Genomic DNA, 7061 nt, shown 5'->3' on the forward strand with positions numbered 1-7061 from the left:
AGATATTTGTATGTAGGAGGTAGTTGAACCGGAAATTCCAACCGACCCTATTGTCGAGAGGTTAAATTTAGTTGAAAGAGAAAACGAGGATTTGAAGGAAAAATTGAAAAGAATTGAGGGGGAGAAGATGGAATTGGAGTTGCATGTTGCCGATGTCGTCGATGATCACAAGATTAAGATGGAGAAAATGCGCTTGAAGATTAGAAAGATTAGAAAATATGCCATTCATAGTGAGGCTTGGTATCATTATGCTGTTGTATCAATTGTTACCTTAGTTGCGATCTTGATCGCATTTGTTGTTGCATTTAAATTCTTTAGCTAGAGACTTATTTGTTTGTTGCATTTAAGTGTTGTATGATCTTTATGTATTGTATTAATTTGGTGTTTTCGGTGCTGTGTATTGAAGATGAGCCGGCAATGGATGTACGATGACCGATGCTCTCCCGAGTTCATTAATGGCGTGCGTACTTTTCTGCTTGCGGCTGAGGCAGACAAGCGGGCGGATGGTTTTATGCCTTGTCCATGTGCTGGCTGTAAGAATGGTCACAATTACTCTATGTCAAGAACCATTCACGTCCACCTGTTTGAGTCCGGTTTTATGCCCTAGTATAATGTTTGGACCAAGCATGGAGAAAGAGGGGTTATGATGGAAGACAATGAAGAAGAAGAGGACGACGACAGCTATCCTGGCCATGGGTTCCCTGAATACGATGATACAACAATGAGGGAAGAAGCTGAGCCGGTAATGCGGGAATAAGCTGAGCCGGCAACGCGGGAAGAAGCTGAAGAAGAGGCATCGGATGAGCCCGTTGATGATCTAGGTCGGGCCATTGCCGATGCAAAGAGAAACTGCGCAAGTGATTTGGAGAAGAAGAAGTTGCAGCGCATGTTAGAGGATCACAAAAAATTGTTGTACCCGAATTGCGTAGGTGACAAGAAAAAGCTGGGCACCACACGGGAATTGCTACAATGGAAGGCAGAGAATGGTGTATCTGACAAGGGATTTGGAAAGTTGCTGGTAATGATAAAGAATATGCTTCCAAAGGACAACGAATTTCCCGAGAGTACATACGAAGCAAAGAAGGTTGTCTGCCCTCTAGGGTTAGAGGTGCAGAAGATACATGCATGCCTTAATGATTGCATCCTCTACCGCGGTGAGTACGAGGATTTGAACGCTTGCCCGGTATGCGGTGCATTGCGCTATAAGATCAGCCGCGAGGACCCTGGTGATGTCGAGGGCGAGCGCCCCAGGAAGAAGATTTCTGCCAAGGTGATGTGGTATGCTCCTATAATACCATGGTTGAAACGTTTGTTCCAAAACAAAGAGCATGCCAAGGCGATGCGATGGCACAGAGAAGACCGTAAGAAAGACGGAAAGTTGAGAGTACCCGCTGACGGGTCGCAGTGGAGAAAAATCGAAAGAAAGTATGGGAAGGAGTTTGCAGATGACGCAAGGAACATATGATTTGGTCTAAGCGTAGATGGCATTGATCCTTTTGGGGAGTAGAGCAGCAACCATAGCACCTGGTCTGTGACTCTATGTTTGTATAACCTTCCTCCTTGGTTGTGCATGAAGCGGAAGTTCATTATGATGCCAGTGCTCATCCAAGGCCCTAAGCAACCCGGCAACGACATTGATGTGTACCTAAGGCCATTAGTTGAAGAACTCTTACAACTGTGGAATGGAACAGGTGTACGTGTGTGGGATGAGCACATGGGGGAAGAATTTGACCTAAAGGCGTTGCTGTTCGTGACCATCAATGATTGGCCTGCTCTCAGTAACCTTTCAGGACAGACAAACAAGGGATACCGCGCATGCACGCACTGTTTGGACGATACCGACAGTATATATTTGGTTAATTGTAAGAAGAATGTGTACCTGAGACATCGTCGATTTCTTCCGAGCAGGCATCAAGTAAGAAAGAAAGGCAAGCATTTCAAAGGTGAGACGGATCACCGGACGAAGCCTCGCCACCGTACTAGTGCTGATGTACATGATATGGTCAAGGATTTGAAGGTGGTCTTTGGAAAGGGTCCTGGTGGACAACCTGTTCCGAATGACGCTGATGAACGCGCACCCATGTGGAAGAAGAAATCTATATTTTGGGACCTGCCCTATTGGAAAGACCTAGAGGTCCGCTCCGCAATCGACGTGATGCACGTGACGAAGAATCTTTGTGTGACCCTGCTTGGCTTCTTGGGCATGTATGGGAAGACAAAAGATACACCTGAGGCACAGGAGGACCAGCAACGTATGCATGGAAAAGACGGCATACATGAGGGTCATGCAAGCTACGCTCTTACCAAAGAAGAGAAGGAAATCTTCTTTGAATGCCTGCTTAGTATTAAGGTACCGTATGGCTTCTCGTCGAATATAAAGGGAATAATAAACATGGGAGAGAAAAAGTTCCAGAACCTAAAGTCTCATGACTGCCACATGATTATGACGCAACTACTTCCGGTTGCATTGAGGGGGCTTCTACCGGAAAACGTTCGATTAGCCATTGTGAAGCTATGTGCATTCCTCAATGCAATCTCTCAGAAGGTAATCGATCCAGAAATCATACCAACGTTAGAGAATGATTTGGTGCAATGTCTTGTCAGTTTCGAGTTGGTGTTCCCACCATCCTTCTTCAACATCATGACGCATGTCCTAGTTCACCTATATGAAGAGATTGACGTTTTGGGTCCTGTATTTCTACACAATATGTTCCCCTTTGAGAGGTTCATGGGAGTCTTAAAGAAATATGTTCATAACCGTGATAGGCCAGAAGGAAGCATCTCCAATGGCCATGAAAATGAGGAGGTCATTGAGTTTTGTATTGACTTTATTCCTGACCTTAAGCCGATTGGTGTTCCTGAATCGCGGCATAAGGGCAGGCTGGATGGAAAAGGCACGCTAGGAGGGGAACAAATAATATGTATGGACAGACATTCTATCACTGAAGCACAGTACATAGTTCTACAGAATTCCGCCTTGGTGGCTCCGTATATGGATGAACACAAGAATTTTCTACGCTCCAAACACCCGGAGCGGTCTGATCACTGGATTACACATGAACAAACCAGGAGTTTCGCCAGCTGGTTGCAGACACGTACCATGCATGACGCCTCTATTGAAGATGACATGTACTTGTTGTCCCAGTTACCATCTTCGAATATAATGACTTTCAAAGGGTACGAGATAAATGGTAATACATTTTACACGATCGTCCCAAGATAAGAAGAGCACCAACCAAAACAGTGGTATCCGCTTTGATGCAGAAACCAAGACAGCAAAGGAAACATATTATGGTTATATACAGGACATATGGGAACTTGACTATCGATGTGGTTTGAAGGTCCCTTTGTTTCGGTGCAAATGGGTCAATATGACACGAGGCGGGGTAACGGAAGACCCGCAGGACGGAATGACAACTGTGGATCTCAACAATCTTGCGTATGCAGACGAACCATTCGTCCTAGCCAATGATGTGGCACAGGTTTTCTATGTGAACTACATGTCTACCAAGCCGAGAAAAAGAAAAGATAAGGAAGCGAATGCATCGTACGATGAGCCAAAGCGGCACATAGTTCTTTTTGGGAAGAGACACATGGTGGGAGTGGATGACAAGACAGACATGTCAGGAGATTATGAAAAGTTTGATGAAATTGCTCCATTCACAGTGAATATTGACCCGAGCATCTAGTTAAATGATGAAGATTTTCCATGGCTACGGCGCAAAGGGACACACGCGAAGAAAAAGTTTCACACCCAAAGATCTGGGATGTGATCGGCTTCACTATTATCACTTTCTTCTGTGTTTCACACCCAGGAGAGAATCTCTGTAATAGTTAGGGTAGCTAGTTATGTGTTTTGGCATTTGAAACGCGAAGAAATTTTATGTGCAAGCAAATTCTTTCATGCATTTACTGATTTTTTTCAGCTAAATGACCCTGAAATTGAAAAGCATTTCAAATGAACTCAGAAAAGGTTGAAAGTTGGCATGGTATCATAATTTCACCGACATAGCATGTGCAAAAAATTAGAGAGGGTTACCGCAAAAACTGGATGCACTTCGTGTACAAAATGGACAATCTCTTTCGAAGTATCAGGGTTTCGGACGAAAACTCATCCGTTACAAAGGCATTTCATTTTTTAAATAACCTAAGCATTACCAAATTGAATATAATGATAAAACACACTAATATTAAACATAATAAAAAAGAGTCACTGAAAAATCTATTTTCAAAGTTAAGTTATTCACAAACTAGTGATTCACACAAATTTTAAATAATTCAAAATTTAAACTATTCAAATTTGTAAACTACCGGTACTAACAGAAAGTTTGTAATTTTTTGTACCTAAAGCAAAAATATTCACAAAGAAACTCTAAATACAGCAAAAAACAACTCAAAAACAAATAAAGCAAAAAAATAAGAAAAAAGCTCACCTACTGCGCCACAGCAGCCTGCATACGACTAGAAACCCAACCCGTTGTCGGGCCAGCGCGCCCCTTTAGTACCAGGTGGTGGCTCAAACCGGTACTAAAGGGGGGGGTCTTTAGTACCGGTTGGAGCCACCACCTGGTACTAAAGGGGTGCCATTCCCGCCGCTTGGCCTGACCAAAACAGACCTTTAGTACCGGTTGGTGGCTCCAACCGGTACTAAAGGTTGTTCTATATAAGAAAACACTTCAAAAAATTGTCAGTTTCTCATCTCTCCCTCTGCTTCTTTCTCCACTGCCCCGTCGCCGCCGCCCCTCATCGCCGCCCCCGTCGCCGTCCGTCGCCGTCCCCGTCCCCGTCCCCGTCGCCGCGCCGCGCCCCGTCGCCGCCCGCCGCCCCGTCCTCCCTTCGTCCCCGCCCGGCCCGTCCCCGTCGTCGCCGCCCCGTCCCCGTCGCTGTCTCCCTCCCCGTCCCCGTCGCCTCCCCCCGTCATCGCGCCTCGCCGGTGAGCTCCTACCCCGGCCGCCATGTACCACACACACACACACACACAAACACAATCTTTCTGTTTTTTAGTTATAAAATTATTAGAAATGTTAGTTATATACAAATGTTTTTTAGTTATAGAAATATTAGAAATGTTAGTTATATAGAAATATTAGAAATGTTAGTTATATAGAAATATTAGAAATGTTAGTTATATAGAAATGTTAGTTATATTAGAAATGTTAGTTATATAGAAATATTAGTTATATAGAAATATTTTTCAGTTACAGAAATATTAGAAATGTTAGTTTTAGTTATAGAAATATTAGAAATGTTAGTTTTAGTTATAAAATTTAGAATTTCCATATATGAAATCACAATCCATCATTTAAAAAATGTTACTTTACTTTTGCGGCATATAGTATTTGTTGTCGACGATGCCCGGCCCGCATCCTCGCTGTCGACCCGTTCACGACGACGTCCTGCTTCAGAGGACCCATGTCCGGGACTGGGCTCCGCCGGGCTGGCACTGGGAGGTGCAACCTTCAGGGGCGCGACGCTTGGTGAGGAACCCGGCCCCGGGTCTCATCGTCGACCCTCGTCTCCTTTGGTGGCGTTTGCGTGGGCCACTTTCGGTGCGGAGGGAGCCGGTCCCGCCGGAGGTGGTAGGTCGCCGTGTCAGGGAGGAGGACAAGCACGTCCATCGCTATATGGCTGCTATGGATGTCAGGTTCTCCAATACCTGGCAGGTTCTTTGGGGAGATCACCCGAGCTATGATCCAGTGATGGTTCCTTCACTTTGGTTGTCCACCGCCTAGATTACTCTCTAGTATTCGATCTTTATTAGCTAGCTAGCTAGTGATGTATTCGATATATAATATTCAAGATGATTTATTTGAGATTATATATATTATTCGATACGATGTATTCGAGATTATATCTATTATTCGAGACGATGTATTCGAGATTATATTCGATGATGCTTATTATGTACTATGATTGATTCGGTTTTTCCTTATTAATTGATTGCATCCATGCATTGTAATTTGAATATATTTCTTTTGGATTAGTTAAATAGAACCTATGGCGGACAATACCGGCAGAGAGGGAGAAGAGGCCCCGTTCAATATCATACGCAATCCTCGCGGGCCAGATGATGATCAGAATGAAGAAGATGATGACGGCTCTGAATATCTAAACAACACCGGGGAGGGTGATATGATATTCGATCGCGACGACCAAATTGATGAAGTCATGAACTATGAACATGACGAAGAAAATGTTGATCTTGAAACAACAAAGACCGGCGAGGTATATATATTTATATAAGCAGGCATCTAGTGATCATCACATGTTTTAAATGACTTGAAGATATATTAATTAATCGATCTTTCTTCTTTCAGCCATCCGGATCGAGCAAATCTTCAGGCAACAGGAAACGAGGCCCAAACAAAAATTTGAAGGAGGGCATAAAGTACAATATCGAGGCCATCAAACCTAATGGCGAACCATTAGCGCCTAAGAAGATCACGGACAAGTTCATTCGTCAGTGTGGAGTTCTTGTGAAGGACCAACTCCCGATCTCCCTTCAATAATGGAGAGAGCCAGCAAAGCCACGTCCTGGAGCTACTTTTGTCGACGACAGACAAAAACTTCTACTTTGGGAAATGCTCATGGAACATTTCACCCTACCAGATCATTTCACAGATGCAGATGTGGAGAAAGGCAAGGACGCTGCTCTTAGGAAGATGGCGGTTGCATTGAACAACCACAAGAATCGTGAATGGGCCAAGTACATCAAGGGAGGAAGGAAGACTCCAGTATTCGAGGGAACACTAGAGAAGCAAAGTGCTCATTGGGACGATTTCATGAAATTCAAGGATTCGGAATTATCTAAGGAACGGTCGAGAATAAACAAGGCCAATGCCGCAAAAAAGGATAAGTTCCATAAGCTGGGGCCAGGTGGTTATGCGGTGGGAATGCCTAAGTGGGATAAGTCTGAGAAAGAGATGGAGGATGCAGCGCACGCGGACTTGGCAGTCAAATTCCAGCGGTAGCAGGAGCAGATCGACTCACTTATCCAGCAAAGGGGGTCTCAGCAGCTGCAACAGCTAGCGGATGATCCGACATTGGATAGCACCGTCCCA

The 7061-nt window shown here is 44.4% G+C and overlaps 1 pseudogene; it reads left to right on the forward strand.

Moving 5' to 3' along the window:
* The first annotated feature begins 406 nt into the window (after window positions 1-406).
* Window positions 407-3773, forward strand: LOC147961194 (uncharacterized; annotated as a pseudogene).
* The last annotated feature ends 3288 nt before the right edge of the window (window positions 3774-7061 follow it).

This window comes from Triticum urartu, chromosome 7A (genome assembly GCF_056163025.1).
Source record: "Triticum urartu cultivar PI428250 chromosome 7A, HENAU_Tu73, whole genome shotgun sequence".
Classification (NCBI taxonomy): domain Eukaryota; kingdom Viridiplantae; phylum Streptophyta; class Magnoliopsida; order Poales; family Poaceae; genus Triticum; species Triticum urartu.